Genomic DNA, 18,210 nt, shown 5'->3' on the forward strand with positions numbered 1-18,210 from the left:
CCAGTGGTCAAATGGCCACGGGTTATTTTTAAAAAAATGTATACCCTTCTTCCATCATGAACCATTGATTGTCGTCAAGTTTTGCTGTTATTTCCTTACAACGCGCGCGTACGTGTCACAACTTAACATGGTTATATGTGACAAGAGAGAGGAGAAAAAAAAAATATTCTAAAGGAAGGTAAAACGATAAGGGGGGAAGAAATTATTCTATTGACTACGTGTTATAGGAGATATCGTTAAAAAGATAGTTTCTACGGTTATTCTTGGGTGGCATCATCAGGCCTTGGCTCTATCCCTGCTCCTGGACTTGAATGGTAGGTGGCTTGTGCCTGCGATTAGTCTTTTAAGTTCGGTCTTCATTTTGGCCACATGGTATGTTAAGGTTAGAATAGCCAGGACTAGTATGATTATCCCTGTTGCCCCTGTGATTCCCATCCCCATCTGTTGATTTCGCTGATATCCAGCCTCTTTGGTCGCCCAAGTAAGATCTGTTATGTTAATCTCTGATTCGCTGAGGGATAATTTCACCATGTGGAATTCTTTACTGTTCAACAAGTTGGACAGAGTGCTGCTTATCTCAAACTTGTGGCCTCGGAATGTGTCTACTATTTCTACCTCCGCTTGGTGTAGGCTTTTGTCTAGGTTATATAATACCTTGTCCCCTATGCGTACGAATGTTCCTCTTGGTATTGTGACCAGTGCGACGTGGCTTGGAATCGGAACTTCCATGGTTATGGAGTGTTGATCGGTGGAAACAATTGCCGTATCTAGAGGGGTGCTAATCAACCACTGGGCATTAGCTATCATGGCCACTGTTCCGGTTCTTTCTTTGGGTTTACTTAGCTTCAACTTGCAAGTTTCCTTAGAGCTTAGGTTTGACAGACCACACATTATTTCTGCTGTATTGGTCAGAAATGGTTCCCCTGGGCAGAGCCAATGAACCTCTTTCATTATTTGACACAGGTTTAGGTCAGGCACCAGGTACTTAAGGGGGCCTTCTTCCTGGTAGGCCACCACTAAGGGAGTTTCCATCTTGGAGTAAATGTCGTTATTCCATGTACCCACGTTCAATACTGTCCGCAATCGAAATACATTTCCGGGTTTGACCAGGGGTAAATTTAGCAAAAATGCCAGCTGTCTAGTTTGGGGGTCCACATGTATGGGTGTGGCTGTACCCATGTTGAAGGCAATTTGTACTTGAGTTGGACTGATTGTTTCCGGGGATGCTGCTTGTAGCACATCTTTTATCAGTGTTGGAGTTACCAGATATGACGGAATTTGTCCTTGTATAAGATCACTGATGCTGCCGCTGGTGCTACGCAACAAGTCTTGGATCACCCACTGAATTGGCTCTCGAATACTCTCTTCTTCGTATAGATCTCGGATTGCAGAACTCAATTCTTGGAATGTTAAGTTAATCATGATAGAATGTAGGTTTACGAGAACCACGGTGTCTCGGAGGGTGGATCCCATTTCGACCAGATTCTTTTGTTGGTGTTGTATTTGCTGCTGGATCTGATGCATATCGAGCTGTACATTCTCGATACCTTGCGTGAGGTGTCCAATCTTTACGGCGTTGGATATGGATACTCCTAGTGTGATTAAGGAGCTAAAACCGGATAGTATTCCAAAGACCCCTCCCAGGCCGATAGACCTCTTGGAACGTGTTAGGTTGACAGTGGTGGGGGGAAGTATCATGGTTCTTTGTAATTGCTTCAGGATCGTTCCGACATTCTGTTCACTGTATCTTAGGAAGTCATAATACCATATTCGGGTTGCTTGGGTAGCTTGGGGTGGTAACTTCCCGAAGTGCTTCTTTACCACCAAGGCAGGTTCCAAGGAGACATAGACTTGTTGGGTTACTATTTTCGTTTCGGTTACTAGGAAGCTGGAGGAGTCTCTCAGCATCACCCCGGATTCTGGTCCTGGCTTGATCAGCTCTTGGCTCCCTTCTAGCTTGGCAAGGTACGTTAGCAGGAGCGTGAGCAGGAGGGCTGCCATTTCCTGGAAAACATGTTACATATTATCGTAGTGTGATATGCCCATTAGTTTAGTTCCCCAGAGATTGGTGTTTTATTCTGAGTTAATTTTTTATGTCCTAAGGTTAAGCGTTATTATGTTTCCACTTAAGCTTTCTGGAATTCGTACTCTTTAGTTTTTTTTTTTTTTTTGGAAGGTCGTGTAGGTAGGAAACATATGAAGTATTGGAAAATGACGGCAGGAAACTCCTTGACGGGAACACACTTCTTTTATTAAATCTTGACTTGTAACGATACAACGCGTGGCCTCTCTTCTTCACAATGCGGTCACCATACAACGGTACAACTCGTGACCTCTTCTCTCCGCCCTACGCTTCTCTGGACTCTCTTAGATTCTGTGCTGCTGGCTCTCTGTGCCTCGTGTAGACTCCGCGCCTCGGCTACACTCTTCTCTCGTCTCGTGTAGACTCTGCGCCTCTGCTACACTCTCCACTCGCCTCGTGTAGACTTTGCATCTCTCTCTGGCTACACCGTATGCATACTCGGCTCGTGTAGACCTTTCTCTCTCTCTGGCTACACCGTATGCATACTCGGCTCGTGTAGACCTTTCTCTCTCTCTGGCTACACACTATACATTACTCAGCTCGTGTAGACCGTTCTCTCTCTCTGGCTACACACTATACATTACTCAGCTCGTGTAGACCGTTCTCTCTCTCTGGCTACACACTATACATTACTCAGCTCGTGTAGACCGTTCTCTCTCTCTGGCTACACACTTATACCTTACTCTCCTCTACTCTCCATTACTCTCCTCTCCGGGCTCTATCTCTGCACCTTCGTCTTCATTCTTAGATGGTTCCACTTCTGCCCCCCTACTCCTCTGTGCATCACCTTATATATCTCTTCTTCCCGGGAGACGGAGCGGATGCGGACCTCAACGTCGGCACCGCTCCTCAGTTACCCAATCACCACGCGCTATCTCTACGATCCGTTTCCGCCCAGCGCGTGTTTCCACTCCCCGACCAATCACACCGCGCTGCCACCCGATCACTACCTCTCAGCGCGTCACCGGCACACAGCCAATCAGCAGCACTACCCCCACCCGCGCACTGACGCCTGCTCCTCCCCGTCAGCGCGCGTCACCACACACACACCCGTACATACGCGCTGGCACACGACGTATACACCCAGCGCGTATCACCACTACACATATAATAATAAAAATTATTGTTTGTTGGTTAATTATCTTTGTTAAGTTTCTACTTTTCGGTAAGGAAAACGTTAAGAAAACGCGAAGTTTCAACCGTTATTTATTCTGCCCTTATCTGTATATCTCCAGATGTCTTGGGAGGCTAGTCCATACATCTTTTGTCCATTTGGATGTCCATGACCTCTTTGTGACCGAACTCTCAACATTTTAACCGCCCTCCATGTTTCATGGATTCCTGGTGTTCTTGTGAGGAGAAGTGAGTTGTTTTCATTAATTAATTAAAAAGGTATATATATAGATTAAAAAATATTATTATATATTTTTTTAAATTGTTCTTAATAAAAAAAAATAGACACAACAATTCGCCCGTTTGAAAATTATCAGGGGTCGATTTGGCCACTGGCGAATTTCCAAACCAAGTAAATGCCCCTTTTTTGTGTTATGAATCTATAAGCCGCCCTCACTCTCGGCGGTTATTTCTTACGACGCGCGCATATGTATCACAATCGTAACATGGTTACATTTGAAATAAGCAAAAGAAATAAAACACAACGTTAAACATCGGTATCACCAGTTACATGGTCCTCATCCCTCATAACTCCGACGGATATTAATTTTTTTTATTTTTGTTAAATCCTGGGAAACGCTAGGTAGCGGTTTCGAACGCATTGTTGCGTTAATTTCCTCCTGTTACATCCTTGCAATCTTTTTACCAAGTTTCGAGTGTCTGGTTTACCACTTATCACTTTGATCATTCGATCACGGTTTTCCGGTTCGTTTTTGTAATTTCCCCTCTCACTCTCTCGCGTCGTGGGAGTGTGTGGTGTAAAATTGTGCTGCACATAATCAGAATTCGCGCACACAACCAACTTATGTACTCCGTCATCACTGGCATTCGCTCTCTCTGCGATTACATGCACATTTGCCGAGTCAGTGTGTCGAGTTGATTCTGTCCCTCGTAATGTTGCCCTCTTTGTTTTTACGAGTGTGTTGGATTCCAACACCATTCCCGATACGTCATGGACATTCGTCTCCATTTTAGCACTCCGATCCACATAAATTTTGGTTTCCCTTGGATATTTTCCATTCAAAGGCTCATGCCTGCGCTCCTCAGGGCGTGTCCCTGCTGTCGGTTTTTGTACTGTCCGATCACGCTTCAATGCAACCCTGTCCTTGTATTCGATCCGCGCGTCATTTACGGGAGTACTGTCCACGTTTTTGCCCGCCCTGTCACTTGTAGCCTGCCTGTATTCCTCATTGAGTTTCGGGTTTAATACCTCGGCGGGTGGGGCGCATGTTGGCCGCTCGCTCGCGCTCACTGTGGGTTGTTTATCATGTCTTTGGACCGCATTCTGTGTTATTCCTCTATTCCCTCCTGGTATAGCCGGTGGAGGAATTGGTCGGAATTGGATCGATTGTGTTTGACCTCCCATCCTGCGATTCCTCTGAATGTTCGCATCCATACCTCCACGGTCTGTGTAACACCTTCCCGCTAGGTGGTTATCTAGCCATCTCTGTGCGTAATTTGAACCTTGCGTGTGTCGTGGGATGGGGTGTTGATATGGTTCTGCTCTGAACCTCTCCTGCCTACGATTCCTCTGAATGTTCGGCTTTATGCCGCTCTCATTCTCGTGCCAACCTCTCTCTGGGTTATTTTGCCATGTGTGCGTGTTTGTTTGCTCCGTCCTGCATTGTGGGACTGCTCGGTGATTTTTATTCCTCTCTGAGAGGCTGGGTTCCTTATCCCTCTCCCTGTGTTCTGGATCCGAATTATGATTCTTAGCTCTGTATAACCATGCCATGTACGCCTTGCTCTCTATGCGGCGTAAGGATGCGGTTTCTGGATTCACAACCATTCTCACCCTTTCGGTAATCTCTGGGCTCAAGGATTCAAAAAACATAATTTTTAACATTTTATCTCCTTCGTGGTATTGATTCACATCGCCTGCGTAATACGCTCTTTTAAATTGTACGAGGTAGTCACGTGGATCTTGGTCCATGCTCTGGGTCATCGATTTTACAGCATAAAACCCCTCAGTGAGTGTCGAATATTCTCCAAACTTCCGAATCACTGCCAGGCTCAGTTGTTTAAAATCATTTCTAACCTTGTGTGGTAGTGACTTTACCCATGGGATAGAATCTTTATTTAAGCTTCGTTTCAACAAACTCGCTTTTTTATCCCGTCTCATCAACCCTCTAATCATTGCCTCCTCTTCCACTGTCGCGATATGTGTGTGGATATCCATAGTCTTATTGTGGGGGTCAAAATCGGGAATTCTGACTAGAGCCTTGTCCATCAATTTAAGGGTTTTACTGTTGAATAAGTATTCCGAAAGTTGATCGCCGTCAGCGTCATCATCAAACAAGTTATCATCAGGCAATCTGTCAATTTTATCTGTTCTGTGTGGGGCGTGATTAAGCGGTGTGCATTTTCTGTGTGCGCGCCCAGTGCCGTGTCGCTCGTGTTGCCATTTCCCTTCAGTTTTTGCCTCTGCCCTTAGTGGAGCACGTCCTGTCAACTTTACTTTAACATTTTGCTTCCCTCTATCTGTGAAGTTGTCAATCTCACATGTTTTTGTTTGCATATGTATCTCTCCATCCCTTCTCTCGAATGAGTGTGATTTAATGTTACTTCCACATTTATTCTGTGGATCCACGTCTGTGAGTTCCGCTGGTGTCGCGAGCCCTGATTTCTCCTCCCTTACGATGGTGTGAGGACATTTTTCCTCGTTTATTAGAGACGATTTCTCTCCTGTTTCCTTTCCAAATTTTCCTTTATTCCACCATCCCTGTCTGTATGCCTGTGTGAGGAGGAACGAGTCCTGTCCTGCCTTTCCTGTAGTTTTTGCATCGTGTTCGCCTTTGTTATATTTTATCCAGTCAATTAGTTTCCCCCGAGGTGTGTTCGTGTTATCAATACAGCTCCCTTCCCATATGTCTCTCTGACTGTACTGCTTTGTAACAGATTGGTCGGTACGTTTTAATACGAGTTCCCCGTACCCCGTCACCCATTCAAAAATTATTCTTAATCCTATCATCTCAAGTGGCAGGAGTTACTTTGACATTCCTTTTCAGAGTACTTATAAACAATTGTATCACAGGATGCGTCAGTTCAACTCGAGCAAATAATCTCAGCCCAGCTGTCTTTGTTATACTCTGCTACTCTGATATTTCCCTTCAGAGCGCGTTTTGTTTTGTTTTACGCCCGTTTACAATCACAAGGCAACGTTAGTTCACAACACTTTGATTAACACAACAGTGATTCGTTCCTGAATTCATGCATAAACTGTCTGCGAGAGATCCCGGACGAGCCCCCATTATGTTGTATATGTTGGGTATCAAAATTTGTTATGTTGTATGCGTGCGTGGGTGAAATTATTATGTTGTATATGTGGGTTATGAATATTCAGCGAAAATAATAATAATCAAATGAAATTTGGCCAAATGTGTAATTATCCGGAAATATGTTAATTGATGTAATTATGCACATTTAATTATGCCAATTCGAGAGGTAATCGTAGTGTTGTATATGTTGGGTGTGAAAATTTTGATGTGTTGTATGCGTGCGTGGGTGAAATTATTATGTTGTATATGTGGGTTATGAATATTCAGTGAAAATAATAATAATCAATCGAAATTTGGCCAAAGGTGTAATTATCCGGAAATACTTTAATCCATGTAATTACGCACATTTAATTATGCCAATTCGAGAGGTAATTGTAGTAATTATGCGAGTGGGTGTAATTATGATAATGCAAGTCGTTATGATAACCAGACTCCGCCTCGGTGACGAGGGTGGGTTATCGATCGGAATAAGGCAATTAATCGTATGCAGTTATGCAGGTGTGGTGTAAGTATACAAGATTAACTTAGATTAACTCGGCCTCGTTGTCTAGGTTCGTCTCATTCTCGCTTATTTAGGTCCCCGGTTCGCCCCGTTATCGCTTTAACATTTACTGAGTATGTGTTAGTGTGTTTATTAAGGTCACCAAGTTCAGATCTCAACGCAGAAGCAGATCTTATGCATAGTTCAGGAAAGAATCACACAACCACTTCTGTATTAATCAATTTATTACTAATTCAACCTCAACTATGATATAGTATGCGAACTCTCAATCCCGGAACGTCAACACGGCATCAATACAGTATCATCAATGATTGTCTGATTTCCCTTGACAACGGCACATGGATCCCGCGTAACGCGATGGTTGTTAGTGAGAGAGAGAGTCGTTAAAACATGCAAATACTATGCTAAGAAAACCTTAACGTTAATGAATGAAAGATGCTTGAAAGATTATACGGCGATAAACACAATCAAAACAGTTATTATTCTTAAAGGCACCAATCTCAACAGATACATCGCAGGTTATCTGACAACAGAGTGGCTCGGCGGAAGGAGGTGCCAAGAATCAATTCGTATTGATGGATCTGTTGGGAATTTATGCGATTAAGAGTACAGTCCACTAAATATTAAAGATAATACTCTTACAAATGACGGATGGCCATCACTCGGTCTCGAGTTTTTCTTCACAGCCACGGATGGCTTATGGGTTCGAGTGGGTTTGAGTGGTAAGAGTTGTCTTCAATAGTCAGTGTTCGGAGTCGGTTCTTTATGTCAAACAACGCCTGGTGGTCGTGTGGTGAGGGGGCGGTGCGCGTCATACGTATTAGTCGCTCCTCTGTCGCCGTGGGGAATTGGTTGGATGCCTGTTGATACGCTGTCGTAGTTCGGAACCCGGTCGGTAGGTGGCGCCCGCAGCTCGCTCGCAGCACACAGTCGTCCTCTCGTCTCCAACCGCGACCCTGGCTGCCAGCAGGGGCCTCTGACGCGGCAGGTTGAGCTGTCAAGCGGGTCTTGCCCGCCTGCAGAGGAGACGGGGAGCTGCTTGAGTCGAGCCCCGAGAGCCGTCTGAACTCGGCTGAGTCCCAGAAGCTGAAGAGTCGAGCCGACCCGTTAGTCGCAGCTCGGCTGGTGAGTTCGACCCTCTTGGTCGAACTCGGCTGATGAGTCGAGCCGACCCTTCCGGTCGAGCTCGCTCATGAGTCGACCCGTTGGTCGCCCTCGTGATGAGTTGACTCTCCTGGTCCAACTGGTTTCCAATGCTCAGAGTCCTTTCTTTTATGCCGAAAAATCCCTTTGGGTCCTGCCCACAAGGCGGGGTTTTCTTTTGATTTACTGTGTCAGGATCTGTCCGTGTGTAGGTGTGTTCATGTGTGTGTCCGTACGTCCGTGTGTCCTTGTATGCATCACCCATGGTATTTTCCGTTGTCATACTCCCTCCATAAAATCCATGAGCAAACAATCAGATGTTACAAATTGCCTCGAAGTCGTCTCTCTGTCTGGCCTCCTTCATGAACCAAAACACAGACGTTACAAATCGTCTCATAGGCACCTCTGTTCGTGTTGCACGACCTGGAGGGAGGGGCACACTCCCTCCGATCCTCACAGCACACAAAGACATGGTTAAAAAGTTTTAAATTAACATTTGTCCCTTACCATTTCCCAGTTATGATTCTGTATGTAACCTCAGGTGTGTCGTTTCCCATCGTGGTGCTTGACTCAAGTGGAGGTGCCTCCCCGAGCACATACACACTCCCATCCCGCGCTGCGGGGATACAAAGACGGCCGGGATCTCCCTTTCTCTCCGACCCTGGGTTTAACATCGCTCTTTTATTATGTATTTTATTTCGACCTAGTGGTGATTTATCCCGCTATCCTGGCTTTTCATAAGTTTTACTTTTGTCTTTCATGCATAGGCTTATTATTATTAATTTCTTTCCGATATCTTAGGTTAAGGGGTAAGTTTCTTGATCCTAGGAATTCGTATTCCTTGGTGTCTGCATGGTTATATAAGCGGAATATAGTTGACGGTGAATAGCGTTAACATTGATGTTATGTACGATATTATGTATCGTGATGTTTTTAACTTAACTTGGTCAGGGCTTTACTGACATGAAGTTGTATTTCATAGCCTCGCAGGTTTTTGCCTCACTCTGTCTCTGCTCGCCGTTGTTGTTGCTGTCCAGCTGACGCCGTTAACTCAAGGCCTCATTAATTTCCGTCACTCCTTGTAGGTGAGGGCGGTTGTACCTTGGAGTCAGTTCTGGTTTTTGTCTGCTTGCTTTTTCTGATGTCCCCTGACCCCGGGAGTTATCATTCCTACTTTATGGCCTGTCGAAGCCCGACTCGCTGTTGCTGGCTGGTGTCGCTGGGTTGGTGTCGTTCCCGGCTTTTGCTTACGTTTGCAGTTCGCCGCGCTCTTATTGTTCTTCCCTCTTCAACCTTATATCGACTATTCGCTCCTGTCTGGGTGCGATTCAATTTTGACTTAGGAAGGTTCTGATTGTCATATGCTTCGGGTCGAGTTGTATATTAAAGTATGGAAATAACATTTCATATTGACTTAATGATGGTGATGGTTCAGTAGGCGTAACTTGTGGCCTGGTTTAATTGGAGTGGGTGTGAATATCAATAACTTTAGCCTACCCTGTTGTTAAATTCTGATTTTAACGTTGCTTTAATAGCAATACAGAATAATTGAGCTTTTCGACTTAACTAGGCGAACACGAACTTTTGGTGACCTCCGCAGCCTTGTTATTCAGCTGAGTCTGCATCCTTGATATACAACGCTCTTATTCGTCTCACTGTGGTCATCCAACCTTCTGCTCTGGGAGTGTTATTCTTAATTTCAGGTCAAAGGCCCCCTCACGGTTCAGCCGGGCAGGGTTGTTAATCAGCTCCCTCCCCTGTGCACACAGCGTTGCTGACCCACTTCATTTGACCACTCACCCTGGATTTAATAATTTAATTCCTTAAAACCATGCAGGATGGTTGGCTTTTTGCCTTAATTATGTCTGGCTGACTCTCCCACTGTCTCTGCCGCCTGCACGGGTGACATATGCCCGTTCATCAGGCCCCCTCCTTCCTTGAAGCAAGGTTGCAAATTCTGCCATCCTAGACCTCCTCCAGTCCATTACTTAGTGACACCTGGTGTTTTGCAGTCTGCTGCTTTTGGTGTGTTTTCATTCATTATATATCAAGTAAGAAGATAATATATAAAAATATCAAGTTTGGAAGAAGGGTTAGGATACAACATACCGCCCTTTTAAAAATGACCAGTGGTCAAATGGCCACGGGTTATTTTTAAAAAAATGTATACCCTTCTTCCATCATGAACCATCAACCGTCCTCCAGTTTTGCTGCTATTTCCTTACAACGCGCGCGTACGTGTCACAACTTAACATGGTTATATGTGACAAAGAAAAAAAATATTCTAAAGGAAGGTAAAACGATAAGGAAGGGAGAAATTATTCTATTGACTACGTGTTATAGGAGATATCGTTAAAAAGATAGTTTCTACGGTTATTCTTGGGTGGCATCATCAGGCCTTGGCTCCCTTCTAGCTTGGCAAGGTACGTTAGCAGGAGCGTGAGCAGGAGGGCTGCCATTTCCTGGAAAACATGTTACATATTATCGTAGTGTGATATGCCCATTAGTTTAGTTCCCCAGAGATTGGTGTTTATTCTGAGTTAATTTTTTTATGTCCTAAGGTTAAGTGTACTATGCACTTAAGCTTCCTGGAATTCGTATTCTTTAGTTTTTATTTTTTTTTGAAGGTCGTGTAGGTAGGAAACATATAATAATAGGAAAAAAAAAAAAATATTGTTTGTTGGTTAATTATCTTTGTTAAGTTTCTACTTCTCGGTACGGAAAACGTTAAGAAACGCGAAGTTTCAACCGTTATTTATTCTGCCCTTATCTGTATCTCTAGATGTCTTGGGAGGCTAGTCCATACATCTTTTGTCCATTTGGATGTCCATGACCTCTTTGTGACTGAACTCTCAACACTTTAACCGCCCTCCATGTTTCATGGATTCCTGGTGTTCTTGTGAGGAGAAGTGAGTTGTTTTCATTAATTAATTAAAAAAAAAAAAAGGTATATATATAAATTAAAAAAATTATTATATTTTTTTTGAATTGTTCTTAATTAAAAAAAAAAATAGACACAACAATCCGGCCGTTTGAATAATTATCAGGGGTCGACTTGGCCACTGGCGAATTTCCAAACCAAGTAAATGCCCCTTTTTTGTGTTATGAATCTATAAGCCGCCCTCACTCTCGGCGGTTATTCTTACGACGCGCGCATATGTATCACAATCGTAACATGGTTACTTTTGAAATAAGCAAAAAAAAATAAAACACCACGTTAAACATCGGTACTAATCCATAACGCATTCCTTCCAAAGCGCGCGCATATGTATCACAATCTTAACAAGGTTACATTTGAAATAAGCAAAAAAAAAAATACCACAAAACTTTAACATCGATATCACCAGTTACATGGTTCTCATCCCTCATAACTCCGACGGATTTTAATTTTTTTGTTATTGCTAAATCCTGGGAAACGATAGGTAGCGGTTTCGAACGCATTTTTGCGTTAATTCCCTCCTGTTACATCCTTGCAATCTTTTTACCAAGTTCCGAGTGTCTGGTTTACCACTTATCACTTTGATCATTCGATCACGGTTTTCCGGTTCGTTTTTGTAATTTCCCCTCTCACTCTCTCGCGTCGTGGGAGTGTGGGGTGTAAAATTGTGCTGCACATAATCAGAATTTGCGCACACAACCAACTTCGGTATTCCGTCATCACTGGCATTCGCTCTCTCTGCGATTACATGCACATTTGCCGAGTCAGTGTGTCGATTTAATTCTGTCCCTCGTAATGTTGCCCTCTTTGTTTTTACGAGTGTGTTGGATTCCAACACCATTCCCGATACGTCATGGACATTCGTCTCCATTTTAGCACTCCGATCCACATAAATTTTGGTTTCCCTTGGATATTTTCCATTCAAAGGCTCATGCCTGCGCTCCTCAGGGCGTGTCCCTGCTGTCGGTTTTTGTACTGTCCGATCACGCTTCAATGCAACCCTGTCCTTGTATTCGATCCGCGCGTCATTTACGGGAGTACTGTCCACGCCTTTGCCCGCCCTGTCACCTGCAGCCTGCCCGTATTTCTCATTGAGTTTCGGGTTTAATATCTCGGCGGGTGGGGCGCGCGTTGGCCGCTCGCTCGCGCTCACTGTGGGTCGTTTATCATGTCTTTGGACCGCATCCTGTGTTATTCCTCTATTCCCTCCTGGTATAGCCGGTGGAGGAATTGGTCGGAATTGGATCAATTGTGTTTGACCTCCCATCCTGCGATTCCTCTGAATGTTCGCATCCATACCTCCGCGGTCTGTGTAACCCCTTCCCGCTGGATGGTTATCTCGCCATCTCTGTGCGTAATTTTGGCCTCGTGTGTGTCGTGGCATGGGGTGTTGATATGGTTCTGTTCTGAACCTCCCCCCCCTACGATTCTCCTGCATGTTCGGCTTTGTGCCGCTCACATTCTCGTGCCAACCTCTCTCTGGGTTATTTTGCCATGTGTGCGTGTTTGTTTGCTCCGTCCTGCATTGTGGGACTGCTCGGTGATTTTTATTCCTCTCTGAGAGGCTGGGTTCTTTATCCCTCTCTCTGTGTTCTGGATCCGAATTATGATTCTTAGCTCTGTATAACCATGCCATGTACGCCTTGCTCTCTATGCGGCGTAAGGATGCGGTTTCTGGATTCAAAACCATTCTCACCCTTTCTGTAATCTCTGGGCTCAAGGATTCAAAAAACATAATTTTGAACATTTTATCTCCTTCGTGGTATTGATTCACATCGCCTGCGTAATACGCTCTTTTAAATTGCACGAGGTAGTCACGTGGATCTTGGTCCATGCCCTGGGTCATCGATTTTACAGCATAAAACCCCTCAGTGAGTGTCGAATATTCTCCAAACTTCCGAATCACTGCCAGGCTCAGTTGTTTAAAATCATTTCTAACCTTGTGTGGTAGTGACTTTACCCATGTAATAGAATCTTTATTTAAGCTTCGTTTCAACAAACTTGCTTTTTCATCCCGTCTCATCAACCCTCTAATCATTGCCTCCTCTTCCACTGTTGCGATATGTGTGTGGATATCCATAGTCTTATTGTGGGGGTCAAAATCGGGAATTCTGACTAGAGCCTTGTCCATCAATTTAAGGGTTTTACTGGTGAATAGGTATTCCGAAAGTTGATCGCCGTCAGCGTCATCATCAAACAAGTTATCATCAGGCAATCTGTCACTTTTATATGTTCTGCGTGGGGCGTGATTAAGCGGTGTGCATTTTCTGTGTGCGTGCCCAGTGCCGTGTCGCTCGTGTTGCCATTTCCCTTCAGTTTTTGCCTCTGCCCTTAGCGGAGCACGTCCTATCAACTTTACTTTAACATTTTGCTTCCCTCTATCTGTGAAGTTGTCAATCTCACATGTTTTTGTTTGCATATGTATCTCTCCCTCCCTTCTCTCGAATGAGTGTGATTTAATGTTACTTCCACATTTATTCTGTGGATCCACGTCTGTGAGCTCCGCTGGTGTCGCGAGCCCTGATTTCTCCTCCCTTACAATGGTGTGAGGACATTTTTCCTCGTTTATTAGAGACGATTTCTCTCCTGTTTCCTTTCCGAATTTTCCTTTATTCCACCATCCCTGACTGTATGCCTGTGTGAGGAGGAATGAGTCCTGTCCTGCCTTCTCTGCAGTTTTTGCATCGTGTTCGCCTCTGTTACATTTTATCCAGTCAATTAGTTTCCCCCGAGGTGTGTTCGTGTTATCGATACAGCTCCCTCCCCATATGTCTCTCTGACTGTACTGCTTTGTAACAGATTGGTCGGTACGTTTTAATACGAGCTCCCCGTACCCCGTCACCCATTCAAAAATTATTCTTAATCCTATCATCTCAAGTGGCAGGAGTTACTTTGACATTCCTTTTCAGAGTACTTATACACAATTGTATCACAGGATGCGTCAGTTCAACTCGAGCAAATAATTTCAGCCCAGCTGTCTTTGTTATACTCTGCTACTCTGGTATTTCCCTTCAGAGCGCGTTTTGTTTTGTTTTACGCCCGTTTACAATCACAAGGCAACGTCAGTTCACAACTCTTTGATTAACACAACAGTGGTTCGTTCCTGAATTCATGCATAAACTGTCTGCGAGAAATCCCGGACGAGCCCCCATTATGTTGTATATGTTGGGTGTGAAAATTTTGATGTGTTGTATGCGTGCGTGGGTGAAATTATTATGTTGTATATGTGGGTTATGAATATTCAGTGAAAATAATAATAATCAATCGAAATTTGGCCAAAGGTGTAATTATCCGGAAATACTTTAATCCATGTAATTACGCACATTTAATTATGCCAATTCGAGAGGTAATTGTAGTAATTATGCGAGTGGGTGTAATTATGATAATGCAAGTCGTTATGATAACCAGACTCCGCCTCGGTGACGAGGGTGGGTTATCGATCGGAATAAGGCAATTAATCGTATGCAGTTATGCAGGTGTGGTGTAAGTATACAAGATTAACTTAGATTAACTCGGCCTCGTTGTCTAGGTTCGTCTCATTCTCGCTTATTTAGGTCCCCGGTTCGCCCCGTTATCGCTTTAACATTTACTGAGTATGTGTTAGTGTGTTTATTAAGGTCACCAAGTTCAGATCTCAACGCAGAAGCAGATCTTATGCATAGTTCAGGAAAGAATCACACAACCACTTCTGTATTAATCAATTTATTACTAATTCAACCTCAACTATGATATAGTATGCGAACTCTCAATCCCGGAACGTCAACACGGCATCAATACAGTATCATCAATGATTGTCTGATTTCCCTTGACAACGGCACATGGATCCCGCGTAACGCGATGGTTGTTAGTGAGAGAGAGAGTCGTTAAAACATGCAAATACTATGCTAAGAAAACCTTAACGTTAATGAATGAAAGATGCTTGAAAGATTATACGGCGATAAACACAATCAAAACAGTTATTATTCTTAAAGGCACCAATCTCAACAGATACATCGCAGGTTATCTGACAACAGAGTGGCTCGGCGGAAGGAGGTGCCAAGAATCAATTCGTATTGATGGATCTGTTGGGAATTTATGCGATTAAGAGTACAGTCCACTAAATATTAAAGATAATACTCTTACAAATGACGGATGGCCATCACTCGGTCTCGAGTTTTTCTTCACAGCCACGGATGGCTTATGGGTTCGAGTGGGTTTGAGTGGTAAGAGTTGTCTTCAATAGTCAGTGTTCGGAGTCGGTTCTTTATGTCAAACAACGCCTGGTGGTCGTGTGGTGAGGGGGCGGTGCGCGTCATACGTATTAGTCGCTCCTCTGTCGCCGTGGGGAATTGGTTGGATGCCTGTTGATACGCTGTCGTAGTTCGGAACCCGGTCGGTAGGTGGCGCCCGCAGCTCGCTCGCAGCACACAGTCGTCCTCTCGTCTCCAACCGCGACCCTGGCTGCCAGCAGGGGCCTCTGACGCGGCAGGTTGAGCTGTCAAGCGGGTCTTGCCCGCCTGCAGAGGAGACGGGGAGCTGCTTGAGTCGAGCCCCGAGAGCCGTCTGAACTCGGCTGAGTCCCAGAAGCTGAAGAGTCGAGCCGACCCGTTAGTCGCAGCTCGGCTGGTGAGTTCGACCCTCTTGGTCGAACTCGGCTGATGAGTCGAGCCGACCCTTCCGGTCGAGCTCGCTCATGAGTCGACCCGTTGGTCGCCCTCGTGATGAGTTGACTCTCCTGGTCCAACTGGTTTCCAATGCTCAGAGTCCTTTCTTTTATGCCGAAAAATCCCTTTGGGTCCTGCCCACAAGGCGGGGTTTTCTTTTGATTTACTGTGTCAGGATCTGTCCGTGTGTAGGTGTGTTCATGTGTGTGTCCGTACGTCCGTGTGTCCTTGTATGCATCACCCATGGTATTTTCCGTTGTCATACTCCCTCCATAAAATCCATGAGCAAACAATCAGATGTTACAAATTGCCTCGAAGTCGTCTCTCTGTCTGGCCTCCTTCATGAACCAAAACACAGACGTTACAAATCGTCTCATAGGCACCTCTGTTCGTGTTGCACGACCTGGAGGGAGGGGCACACTCCCTCCGATCCTCACAGCACACAAAGACATGGTTAAAAAGTTTTAAATTAACATTTGTCCCTTACCATTTCCCAGTTATGATTCTGTATGTAACCTCAGGTGTGTCGTTTCCCATCGTGGTGCTTGACTCAAGTGGAGGTGCCTCCCCGAGCACATACACACTCCCATCCCGCGCTGCGGGGATACAAAGACGGCCGGGATCTCCCTTTCTCTCCGACCCTGGGTTTAACATCGCTCTTTTATTATGTATTTTATTTCGACCTAGTGGTGATTTATCCCGCTATCCTGGCTTTTCATAAGTTTTACTTTTGTCTTTCATGCATAGGCTTATTATTATTAATTTCTTTCCGATATCTTAGGTTAAGGGGTAAGTTTCTTGATCCTAGGAATTCGTATTCCTTGGTGTCTGCATGGTTATATAAGCGGAATATAGTTGACGGTGAATAGCGTTAACATTGATGTTATGTACGATATTATGTATCGTGATGTTTTTAACTTAACTTGGTCAGGGCTTTACTGACATGAAGTTGTATTTCATAGCCTCGCAGGTTTTTGCCTCACTCTGTCTCTGCTCGCCGTTGTTGTTGCTGTCCAGCTGACGCCGTTAACTCAAGGCCTCATTAATTTCCGTCACTCCTTGTAGGTGAGGGCGGTTGTACCTTGGAGTCAGTTCTGGTTTTTGTCTGCTTGCTTTTTCTGATGTCCCCTGACCCCGGGAGTTATCATTCCTACTTTATGGCCTGTCGAAGCCCGACTCGCTGTTGCTGGCTGGTGTCGCTGGGTTGGTGTCGTTCCCGGCTTTTGCTTACGTTTGCAGTTCGCCGCGCTCTTATTGTTCTTCCCTCTTCAACCTTATATCGACTATTCGCTCCTGTCTGGGTGCGATTCAATTTTGACTTAGGAAGGTTCTGATTGTCATATGCTTCGGGTCGAGTTGTATATTAAAGTATGGAAATAACATTTCATATTGACTTAATGATGGTGATGGTTCAGTAGGCGTAACTTGTGGCCTGGTTTAATTGGAGTGGGTGTGAATATCAATAACTTTAGCCTACCCTGTTGTTAAATTCTGATTTTAACGTTGCTTTAATAGCAATACAGAATAATTGAGCTTTTCGACTTAACTAGGCGAACACGAACTTTTGGTGACCTCCGCAGCCTTGTTATTCAGCTGAGTCTGCATCCTTGATATACAACGCTCTTATTCGTCTCACTGTGGTCATCCAACCTTCTGCTCTGGGAGTGTTATTCTTAATTTCAGGTCAAAGGCCCCCTCACGGTTCAGCCGGGCAGGGTTGTTAATCAGCTCCCTCCCCTGTGCACACAGCGTTGCTGACCCACTTCATTTGACCACTCACCCTGGATTTAATAATTTAATTCCTTAAAACCATGCAGGATGGTTGGCTTTTTGCCTTAATTATGTCTGGCTGACTCTCCCACTGTCTCTGCCGCCTGCACGGGTGACATATGCCCGTTCATCAGGCCCCCTCCTTCCTTGAAGCAAGGTTGCAAATTCTGCCATCCTAGACCTCCTCCAGTCCATTACTTAGTGACACCTGGTGTTTTGCAGTCGGCTGCTTTTGGTGTGTTTTCATTCATTATATATCAAGTAAGAAGATAATATATAAAAATATCAAGTTTGGAAGAAGGGTTAGGATACAACAGTAGTAATTATGCGAGTGGGTGTAATTATGATAATGCAAGTCGTTATGATAACCAGACCCCGCCTCGGTGACGAGGGTGGGTTATCGATCGGAATAAGGCAATTAATCGTATGCAGTTATGCAGGTGTGGTGTAAGTATGCAAGATTAACTTAGATTAACTCGGCATCGTTGTCTAGGTTCGTCTCATTCTCGCTTATATTTTTAGGTCCCCTGGTTCACCCCGTTATCGCTTTAACATTTACTGAGTATGTATTCGTGTGTTTATTAAGGTCACCAAGTTCAGATCTCAACGCAGAAGCAGATCTTATGCATAGACTTCAGGAAAGAATCACACAACCACTTCTGTATTAATCAATTTATTAC

The 18,210-nt window shown here is 44.5% G+C and overlaps 1 long non-coding RNA gene across 1 annotated transcript; it reads right to left on the bottom strand.

The window, feature by feature from the left end:
* Positions 1 to 341: 341 nt before the first annotated feature.
* LOC144737900 (uncharacterized) lies at positions 342 to 17,839 on the bottom strand. The gene is made up of 2 exons (XR_013589103.1): positions 7,854 to 17,839; positions 342 to 2,004 (listed from the first exon to the last, which is right to left on the bottom strand). It is a non-coding gene; the product is annotated as an uncharacterized LOC144737900 (long non-coding RNA).
* Between the last annotated feature and the right edge of the window lie 371 nt (positions 17,840 to 18,210).

The sequence above is a fragment of the Lampetra planeri genome, chromosome 75 (assembly GCF_965212315.1).
Source record: "Lampetra planeri chromosome 75, kcLamPlan1.2.h2, whole genome shotgun sequence".
Lineage (NCBI taxonomy): Eukaryota > Metazoa > Chordata > Hyperoartia > Petromyzontiformes > Petromyzontidae > Lampetra > Lampetra planeri.